The sequence below is a fragment of the Pelophylax lessonae genome (assembly GCF_965119305.1).
Source record: "Pelophylax lessonae genome assembly, chromosome: 6".
NCBI lineage: Eukaryota > Metazoa > Chordata > Amphibia > Anura > Ranidae > Pelophylax > Pelophylax lessonae.
The window spans coordinates 199958868-199970650 of NC_138773.1; the positions used below are offsets into that span (position 1 = coordinate 199958868).

The 11783-nt window shown below is 41.0% G+C and overlaps 1 pseudogene across 1 annotated transcript; it reads left to right on the forward strand.

Annotated features, from left to right (window-relative positions):
* Positions 1-3430: 3430 nt before the first annotated feature.
* Positions 3431-4633, forward strand: LOC309558698 (annotated as a pseudogene). The gene has a single exon. The product of its transcript is annotated as an uncharacterized misc_RNA (transcript).
* The last annotated feature ends 7150 nt before the right edge of the window (positions 4634-11783 follow it).

The window sequence follows — 11783 nt, forward strand, 5'->3', positions numbered from 1 at the left end:
CGCTCTTTCTTATTTAGAAAATACACGGCCCATCTCCGTGGAGCCCTCCCGTGAACCGGACACAGCATGATCCCCTTTGGGGGTGTCTGGATTATGGGACGGATTCCCATGTGATTTACACATTCTGTTTAATTCACAATATGTTTACTGTGTTCCCCCCCATAACAGTTACCTATTCATTCACTTTTTTCTGTGATGATATTGTATTTTCCTCTCTCCCCTCAAATCTTAAGAGTTCTTAAGTCTCCCTTTTGCTATTGACCTTGTTACATGTCTAATATTAATTTGCATTGTATTATACGGCCCTTGTAAATCCACTGTTATTTACATGTTCATGTTCACCAAGAAATTTAATAAAATGTTTTTGAAAGAAAAATACTTTTCTCCCTCCTCCTCAGTGGGCAAAAAAGATTGTGTTCACTGCACCCCAAAAAGATTGTGTTCACTGTACCCCAAAAAGATTGTGTTCACTGTACCCCAAAAAGATTGCGTTCACTGCAGCCCACACACAGCAAAATGGATGTGGACCACTGACACCTGCCTATCTCCTATCCCACACCACACAGCAATATCGATTGTAGTTTGTAGAACACACTTTCCCTAAAAATCAGCAGACTCTATCCCTAACAGGATTGATAAGATCCTAGATCGGTGACTGCAAACCCCACCCCACACAGCAATATCGATTGTAGTTTGTAGAACACACTTTCCCTAAAAATCAGCAGACTCTATCCCTAACAGGATTGATAAGATCGTAGATCGGGTGACTGCAAACCCCACCCCACACAGCAATATCGATTGTAGTTTGTAGAACACACTTTCCCTAAAAATCAGCAGACTCTCTCCCTAACAGGATTTATAAGATCGTAGATCGGGTGACTGCAAACCCCACCCCACACAGCAATGTCGATTGTAGTTTGTAGAACGCACTGTCCCTAAAATCAGCAGACTCTCTCCTAAAATGCCTACAACTCGCCCTGCCTAACACACTCCAACCAGTCCCTCAATTCTATCCGGACACAAATGTTTTTTTTTTCCTGTCTGTCCCTAATCAGCAGCCAGCATGTTGATGTATGCTCTCTCCCTGATCTAAACAGCAGAATGACGCCGCAGCGGCGCTGCCTCGAACTTATAAAGACTTGGTCACATGCTTCAGACGGCCAATCACAGCTACTGATACATTTGCAGGCATGGCTGGGATGGCTTAGGCACACCAGTTAAACGCTTGTTGATTGGCTGTTGAAAGCCCGCCATGAAAAGCGCGCCAAAGCATGCAAAACCCGGAAATAAAACGACCGAACACGGATTTTTACCCGAATATACAGTAAAGTGTTCGTGTCCGTGTTCGGGTAAAAAAATCCAATTATTCGGTACGAACATGAATAATACAGTCCGTGTTCGCTTAACCCTACTCAGCACAGTCCAAGCTCTGGAAGCATGATTCAACGCAGCCAGCCATTGCAAGCCCAGTAGAGTGGGGCTCACTCAGCTTAGTCTGTTCAGCGATATAATTATGTTGCTCAGCACAGTCCAAGTTCTGGAAGTGCAACTCAAGGCAGCCAGCCTTTGCAGTCACTGCAAGCCCAGCAGAGTGGGGCTCTTTTAGTTCAGAGTGGAGCCCATACAGCCAAGTCTGTTCAGCAAAGTAATACTGTCGCTCAGCACAGTCCATGTTCTGGAAGTGCAACTGAAGGCAGCCAGCCATTGCAACCACAGCAAGCCCAGCAGAGTAAAGCTCATCCAGTTCTGTGTAAAGCTCATTCAGATCAGAGTGGAGCAGAGGCATCTGTTGCTCCCAGTACTCCTCGCAAATATGCTAGGACTACACTGGAACAGAAAATCATTAATGAGTACTTACACCGCACAGTCCAAGCTCTAAGAGCATGATTTAACACAGCCAGCCATTGCAAGCCCAGTAGAGTGGGGCTCACTCCGCTTAGTCTGTTCAGCGATATAATATTTTTGCTCAGCACAGTCCAAGTTCTGGAAGTGCAACTCAAGGCAGCCAGCTTTTGCAGTCACTGCAAGCCCAGCAGAGTGGGGCTCATTCAGTTCAGAGTTGAGCCCATACAGCCAAGTCTGTTCAGCAAAGTAATATTGTTGTTCAGCACAGTCCATGTTCTGGAAGTGGAACTGAATGCAGCCAGCCATTGCAACCACAGAAAGCCCAGCATAGTAAAGCTCATCCAGTTCTGTGTGGAGCTCATTCAGATCAGAGTGGAGCAGAGACATCTGTTGCTCCCAGTACTCCTCGCAAATATGCTAGGACTATACTGGAACAGAACACCATTAACCTCCCTGGCGGTATGATTATGTCAGGAATTATGTACCAAAAGCGGTACAATTTTTTTCATGGAAATTTGGCGTTATGTATTATAGGCCTACAATTCTTAGTAATTACTGACTTAAACCTTACCAAAACAAGACTCTAGTAGACATCCCAGATGTGATAAATTTGAAACACAAATGCATGAATTATAACTTTATTATATAATATATAATATATATAATAAAATTATATTATTGATTAGATTACAATTCATGCGTTATATATTATATATACATATATATATGTGTGTGTGTGTGTGTGTATATATATATATATATATGTATATATGTATATATATATATATATATATATATATATATATGTGTGTGTATATAGGTATATATATATATATATATATATATATATATATATGTGTGTATGTATATATATACACATATATATACATATATACACACACACACATATATATATATATATATATATATATATATATATATATGTATAAAATATAAATGTGTTATGTTTTTGTGTTTTGTGTGCAACGTTTGAATTTCCCTCCCAGTTCCGCTCCCATGCAGCATTGCTGCTGCAGGGAACGGAACTAGGAAGTCATCATACCGACGAACGAGCGGCGGGGATCTCGGCTGGCGATCACAGCAATGGAAAATCATCGCTGGATCACCAGGAGAAGGTAAGAGACAGCGCTGCGCACTCTGCACATCTATCCAGCCAGGGAGGTTAACGAGTACTTAAAACAGTGTGTAATGGTGCGCAGCGGCCAGGAACATTCATTGCGCTCTAAACTGCAGCAGAATAAAGGTGAGGGTGGTAATAATTCTCCGCAATCTGCTCCAGGGAAACATTCTACACCCAGCGGAGAGCCTCAGCCCAGGACTGGTGATATGAAGGTGTTTTAGGATTTCAAACATCCTGTAGACACGAAGCAGAAGGGGGTTAAAGCCGGAAACCTGAGCTGCACCTGGCTGATAAGATAACTTATATGACAGTAAACTAAACTCCCTGGGCATTGAACTGGCCAGTGTATCAAAGGAAATTGATGCTGTTCTGGAAGAACTAGGACCAGTGGCGGAGGTGTACTGGAATTGTAATCGATTTGAGGCAATATTGAGTGGAAGGATTATGATTTCTTTACAGTCAAACTCTGGGGATCTGGTCCAAAGCACGCTGCCACCAAATGTGTCTCCTGAAGGGAAGACTCTACAGCCTCTTGTGGACAGTGAAGAGCAACAGCAGATTGGAGCTGATTTTCCTGTTGGACTTCCAACTCTGGAGGACAGCGGAAACATCAGTTTGACCCCAGAAACATTCACAGTACAGAAGACTCAGAGAAGTGACATGGTGGACTCCCATAATATGGTTTATGAGAACAATGCTGCTGCCACTAATACTCATGGTGGAAGCCTTGCTTGGGTAACTGGTAATCATGATGGGAGTAACACTAGGGTAACTAGTAATGATGTGGATAAGGCCAGTGCTGCTAATAATAATATAATGTGCAATGCTGATGTCACTAATGCTGATGCCGGAAATTCTGAATGGGGTCATCAGCAGCCAGAGAGCTCTGAGAATGTGGCTGTTCAGAATAACCCTCATGACTTCCCGCGTTTGGTGGATCCACCACCTGGTCCACAGGGGAATGCTGGTCCATCTGGTCATGTCCCTTCTCAGAATGCCTGGAGCTGTGGGGCCCCTTCTTTTTCTACCAGTAATAGTTATACTGGTCAGGTCTTTAAGAGGAGAAACTTATTCAGATTTAAGCATAGAGGTTCTAGAGAGAAGCTCCTCGATAGGAGGTTTGTAGTAAGAGAGTTGCTGTGCCTGCAGACATACTGGCAGTCATCAACCTCCCTGATAGACAAGGTTATGATGTCAGCTTTAAGCTCATGTCTGACTTAGACAGATTCTGGGCCACTTCAGTAGATTTCGGGAGAAAGTGGGTCAGAAGAATTCATCCTCATTCATATCTGACACAGCAATAGTTATTATCATTTTCTGGAATTAGTCTGTACCCCCCCCCCCCCCCCCCCCCCAGGATATTGTCATCTGGCTTAGAAGGCATTGTGAAATGGTTTATGATTTGACAAAAACTAAAGACAGTGATGGGATCTGGACTGGTAGTTGGAGGGTTCTGGTTAAATTGAGGAAAACTAAAAATGTTACCCATCACCTGCCGAATTCCTTTTTCCTTGGGCGGGAGAGAGGAGTTTGCTTCTATGCAGGTCAGCCCAGGTTATGTTTAAATGCAGTAAATCTGGCCAGGTGGCGAGTGTTTGTACGATCGTGAAATGTAATCTTTGTGGGGAGGTGCAGTTCTACCTGTGAGAAAGTTACGTGCAATCTATGTGGTAGGCTTGGGCATTTCCACAGGGATTGCCCGGAGGCCTTCCTTAATATGGGTGGGGAATCTGCAGACAATGAACTGTTGGCTTCAGCAGAACACCTAGAGGAGGAGGCCTTTGTGAATGGGGCTATCTTAACTAGGGAGGAGGTGGACCCAGAGGTCCAGGGGACTACCCCCAGACCAATAGGCAGTGTTTAGAGGGCTGAGGATCAGCGGCTGCCTGTGCACTCTTTATCTTAGTTCCCGTCTCTATGGAGAACATTCCCAGTCATAAGAGAAGGAAAAAGGGATAAGTCTACACGAAAACCTGAATGTTACTGGACCTTAGTGCAGAAACCAGCTAAGAAAGTGAAAGGAGCATCGGAAGCGGGGAGGGCAGTTTCTACCAATAGGTATGAAGTGTTATCAGTCAGATGCCGACTTCTGTTTCCTAGAGGCCCAGCCCAGGAACTGGAGCAGGATGGTATTGAGAGGCTATGTGACAGATCATTCTCTAATGGTGGTACTGACGGGCTATGTGACAGATCCTCTGATGGCAGTACTGATGGGCTGTGTGACAGGTCCAATGATGGCGGTGCTTATGGGCTGTGTGACAGATCACTGATGGCGGTACTGATGGCTAGGGATGATCGAACTTTTCAAAAGTTCGGTTCGGCCAAAACATCCGAACTTCCCGATTTTCCCGGATTTCAGAACCCCATTGAAATCAATGGGACCCGAACTTCGGTTATCAAAAAACACCATTTTGAAGCCCTAAAACCCAATAAATGCCCCTAAAAAGTGCCTAGAGTTCTGGGTCATACCCCAGGGACTATTAATCACACAAAAAAAAGTTCTTAAAATTTGTCATTTTTGATAGAGAGCCAATTATTGAAAAAAAAAAGAGATTTTTTGATTTTGTATCTGGGGGGTCTAAAGGGTGTACCTGTGAAGTTTCAGCTCTGTAGCATGTCTAGAACCATAAAAAAAAGATTGTTTGTGTTTTGTCACTTAGAAGTTAGAACACAGGTTGTTGGCTTCTCGCTTTTCACACATTGCCGGTTTAATAGCAGGCGTTTTTTTATACCACTATACACAAGTTCAGATGTTTTGCCTGCCTCCAAAGAACCCAAAAAAATGCCCAAAAAAACGCTAGCGTCAAAAAAAAAACGCCCAGGTGTGTTGTTGCAGGCATTTTTTGGGGTTTTTTGGAGGCAGGCAAAACATCTGAACTTGTGTACACACACATACTTATATGTATTTTACACTTAGACATATATAGGTGTTATAGGAGCGTAACTATATTAGTGTAAATGATTTCATTAGCGCAAGCATATATTTCTGCTACTATCACACCTATATATGTCTAGGTGTGTATATACATATAAGTATGTGTGTATATATACCCGTATACACAAGTTCAGATGTTTAGCCTGCCTCCAAAAACCCCCAAAAAATGCCTGCAACAACACACCTGGGCGTTTTTTTTTTTTTGGCGCTAGCGTTTTTTTGGTCATTTTTTGGGTTCTTTGGAGGCAGGCAAAACATCTGAACTTGTGTATAGTGGTATATATACCACTATACACAAGTTCAGATGTTTTTCCTGACTCCAAAGAACCCAAAAAATGCCCAAAAAAAACGCTTGCTACTAAACCGGCAATGTGTGAAAAGCGAGAAGCCAACAACCTGTGTTCTAAGTGACAAAATACAAAAAATCTTTTTTTTTTATAGTTCTGTACATGCTACAGAGCTGAAACTTCACAGGTACACTTTTTAGACCCCCCAGATACTAAATCCAAAGACATTTTTTTTTTTTTTCAATAATTGGCTCTCTATCAAAAATGACAATTTTTAAGAACTTTGGCAATGCTGCAGCAGAGGGCCATGAATGAGTACCTGTGTGAGTATGGCATAAGGATGGGCACAGGGCAGCTCAGCTTTTTTTTCTTAAAAATTTTAATTTTTGATAAAAAAAGCCAATTATTGAAAAAATTAAAAAAAAAAAAAGAGAGATTTTTTTTATTTTGACTTTGGATTTAGTATCTGGGGGGTCTAAAAGGTGTGCATGTGAAGTTTCAGTTCTGTAGCATGTCCAGAACCATGAAAAAAAAAAGATAATTTTTCAGTAGAACAGGGATGTGGGTCGGGACCCTCCTTTAACTTTAACACCTATATGATCTTTTTTTCTGGTTCTGGACATGCTACAGAGCTGAAACTTCACAGGTACACCTTTTAGACCCCCCAGACACCAAATCACACAAAAAAGTTCTTAAAAATTGTAATTTTTGATAAAAAAGCCAATTATTGAAAAATTAAAAAAAAAAAAGAGATTTTTTGATTTTTACTTTGGATTTCGTATCTGGGGGGTCTAAAAGGGGTGCATGTGAAGTTTCAGCTCTGTAGCATGTCCAGAACCAGAAAAAAAATATTGTTTGTATTAGAACACTTTCTTTCAGGACAGGTAGTTAGTTTCTCTCCCGGTTTAATAGCAGGCATTTTTTGGGGTTCTTTGCAGTCAGGAAAAACATCTGAACTTGTGTATATTGGTACTGTGCACAAGTTCTGATATTTTGCCTGCCTCCAAAAACCCCCAAAAAATGGCAGCAAAAACACACCTGGGCATTTTTTTTTTGGACGCTAGCGTTTTTTTTTGGCATTTTTTTGGGTTCTTTGCAGTCAGGAAAAACATCTGAACTTGTGTATAGTGGTACTGTGCACAAGTTCAGATGTTTTGCCTGCCTCCAAAAACCCCCAAAAAATGGCAGCAAAAACACACCTGTGCATTTTTTATTTGACGCTAGCGTTTTTTTGGCATTTTTTTTGGGTTCTTTCGAGGCAGGCAAAACATCTGAACATGTGTATAGGGGGTATATATAGACATATATGTCTGAATATATACCCCTAGACATATATAGGTGTGATAGTAGCAGAAATATATTACTGTAAATGATTTCATTAGCGCAAGCATTTATTTCTGCTACTATCACACCTATATATGTCTAGGGGTATATATTCAGACATATATGTCTATATATACCCCCTATACACATGTTCAGATGTCATGTCTGACATCAAACATGTCCTCAAAAAAGCACTGGCATTGGCAGCCCCTGCAGCATAAAAAATGCTTGCCTGGTGAGAAGCCATATTCCAGTTGCGAAGCTATTCAGAGAAATGATCATTTCTCTATAGCGGTCACCCTGCTATGGAAGGGTTTTGTCACCCTTCCATAGCAGTCACTGCCAGTTAACCCTACACTACACTACGGTCCCCTTACACTTAACACTTTCCCTACAGAAACTGAATTTTTGAAGCTAACTAAAGTGTAAAGGAGCACTCTAACTACACTAGATATCCCTTTCCTCACACTAATAAATGCTAAATGACACTTTTAAAGTAAAATTCACAGAAGTGCTTCCACTTTCTTCCTTGTCCAGTATAACAATGCTAGGAATATGGCGGGGGCGATCTTATATACTGGGGGGCGTATTCACTAATGATTGGTCTAGGGACCCCCTAGTCACTCCAATCACATTCCTAGCATTCTCCTGCCCCCTCAATTGGCTTTTGCTAATGGTTCTGGTCCAATCACAGGCTTTTAAAGCCCATTTCCTGAAGCATTGCATTTTGGGCGGTTCTGGTTGCCGAATTCCGAACTTTTTGGGCAAAAAGTTCTAAATTCGGCCGAACCTCGAACACCCAATGTTCGGGCCGAACCGATGGTGGACCCAAACCATTCGATCATCCCTACTCAAGATGTGGCCAGACCAGAGTTTTGTAAAGTGGCAGGATTATAGTTTAATCTCTGGAGTATATCCCCTTTTTTATGCATACCAACATTCTGCCCGCTTTGGCAACTGCCGCTTGACATTGCATGCTATTGCTCAGTCTGTCTTCCACTAGGACCCCCAGATCTTTCTCTATCCTTGATTCCCCCAGTGGTTCCCCCCCTAGTGAGTAGTTTGTGTTTTTGTTTTTAGCCCCCAAGTGCATTACCTTACATTTCTCCACATTAAACATTTGCCATGTAGTTGCCCACTCCATTATTTTGTATGGGTCATTCTGTAAAATTTCTATATCCTGATGTGAAGTTATTGTCCTGTCTATTTTTGTGTCATCCGCAAAAACTGACATTGAACTAGTTATCCCATCCTCTATAGCATTTATGAATAAATTAAACAGAATAGGTCCCAGGACAGACCCTTGGAGTACCCCACTTACCACTTCAGACAAGTCTGAGTACACGTTATTTATCACCACCCTTTGGACGCGCCCCTGTAACCATTTTTTTATCCAAGAACAAACCTCATGGTCGATGCCTGCAGACCTTAGCTTGTACATTTATGGGGAACTGTATTGAATGCCTTTGCAAAATCCAGATACACCACATCCACAGGCCTCCCCCTATCTAGATGGCAACTCACCTTCTCATAGAATGTTACCAGATTGGTCTGGCAAGAATGCCCCTTTGTAAACCCATGCTGATAACTACTAATGATACTGTTTTCCTCAGCAAATTCTTGGATATAGTCCCTTATCATCCCCTTCAATAATTTACCTACTATTGATGTCAGGCTGACTGGCCTCTAGTTCCCCAGAATATGTCTCTGCCCTTTTATGAATATTGATATCACATTTGCTTTTCTCCAGTCAACTGGTAAAGTTCCAGTCAGTATGTTGTCTGCAAAGATTAGGAACATTGGTCTAGCTATAAACCTACTTTTTTGAGGACTCTCGGGTGTAAGCCATCTGGTCCTGGTGATTTATTTTTGTTAAGCTATCAAGTCTTTCCTTGATTCCAGCCTCTGTTAGCCACAGCGGTACGTCCTGTAATGTGCTGCTAACAAAACTGTCGTGGTCAGTATACCCCTCCTTTTCCTGTGTAAAAACTGAGTAGTAGAAAGCAGTTAGTACAGTTTCCTTCTCTGTGTCATCTGTAACCATCCTCCCTTCATCGTTTTTTTTATGTGTGCAATATGCTCTGACCTTGCTTTTTTACTGTTAATATATCTAAAAAATTCCTTGGGATTTTTTTTACTCTTCTTTGCTATGTGTCTCTCATATTCTTTTTAGCTGCCCTGATTTCGTTCTTACATTTCTTGTTACATTCCTTGTATTGTTGAAAAGCTGATAATGCCCCCTCCGCTTTATATTTCTTAAAGGCCATTTTTTTCTCTCTAATAAGAATTTTTACTTTACGGTTTTGCCACCCAGGTTTGATCTATTCTGTATTTATTTCCCATTGAAATGCACTGTGTGATACCTGTGTTTAATATGTTCGTAAATGTAATCAGGTATGGTAGGAAAAAATTAGGGAAGGAAATATTGGGGAAGGGTGTGAAAAGAAAAAATCTACCAATCCTGGATATGGGGATTTGAATGTGCCACAAATCAACAACAAGATAGATTAAAAATAATTATTCATATTTATTAGAAAGTACAAATGACAAATATAAAAGGGATACAGTCATATAGATATAACAATGCATGTATAAAATGCATCACAAGACCTGTAAATGGATCGTGTAATCAAATGGGGATCTACGTGTTTTGCTTATACTTGATGAGCTTCTTCAGAATCCAAATATACATGCATATAAAATATACTTTTTAAATAACACAGTATCTGAAACAAAATAACAATATATATCAATATACATCAAACAGTATACAAAATTGAAAATATGATATAATACAATTTAGGCTCCTTTCACACGGCCGCTCCGTGTGAAAGGTCCGCTGCGGGACTTTTTTTTTTTTTTTTCCACGGAGCGGATGACATTTCTGTCATCCGCTCCGTGTGCCCGCATATCATCCCATCCGTTTGCGGATGATATGCGGACATAATGTATGTCTATGGCACTGCGGATGTCAGCGGATGACACCGCTGACATCCGATTTTCCTTCCTTTCCGTTTTTTACACGGAAGGAAAAATAGGGTTCTGTTCCGTTCATAAAAACGGAACAGAACTGACAGGAGGAAAATCGGGTGTCAGCGGATGGTATTCCGCTGACACCCGCAGTGCCATTCACTTACATTGATGTCCGCAAATCATCCGCAAAAAAATAGGATGATTTGCGGACACACGGAAAGCAGCGGAGCGGCCGTGTGAAAGGACCCTTATTTATAATCTAAATCAGTGGTGGAGACAATAATGAAGGAGCAGATAACAGGGGATAAAAATAAAAGGGGGGAGGGGAGAAAGGTTGGGTGTGAAGGAAACAAACTGAGCCCAGCCATTGGGGAATCCTTCTCTCCCCTTTTTTTGAGATTTGGTTGGTGAGTTTTATATATTTTCGGATGGAATTGTTTTTTTCACTGGAATTTCCTTTTTTTTTTTGGGTGAATATCTGGCATATTGGTTTGCCTCTAGTTAAGTGCACTGCAGAATTTATTTTACTTATCACTCTTTTCACTTTAGATATCACATTTTCTTTTTTATCATTTTCTTGTTTTTGTACTTACACTCGCATTTTACCAACACCATTTTTTACTATATATATATATATATATATATATATATATATATATATATATATATATACTGTATATATATATATATATATATATATATATATATATATATATATATATATGTTTTTTTTTTTCATTTTCTCTAACATGCCTAACTAGTTTTTCCCTTCTTCCTTTTATTCTTTTTTCATTTTCTTGCCATATCTCATATCCCCCCCTTCTTCCCCCCTCTTTTTTTCCACTCTTTCCCCTCCCCCTCTCTCTTCCCCTCTCCCCCTTCTCCCTTCCCTCTCTTTCCTCCTTGTTCCCCCTTTCATTCTTTCCTTTCCTTCCTTCCCTTCTCCCCCTTTCCTCCCTTTTTCTTGTCTTCCCTGTCCTTCCTTTATGTTTTATACAATACAGCAAGCTTCAGTATAGATCTCAAGATATCAACAGCGTTCTATGACACCTACCGAATGATTTTAAGCCAAGGGTAAGGATATATATATATATGTTCTTCATACATTTACATTTATGCCTTTTTAGGTGCCATTTCCCATTTCCCCTCTGCCTTCCAATTTTTGGACCCCCCCCCCCATGCCTGGGTCCAGTTTGTTTCCTTCACACCCAACCTTTCCCCCCCCCCCCTCTTTTTTATCCCCTGTTATCTGCTCCTTCATTCTTGTCTCCACCACTGA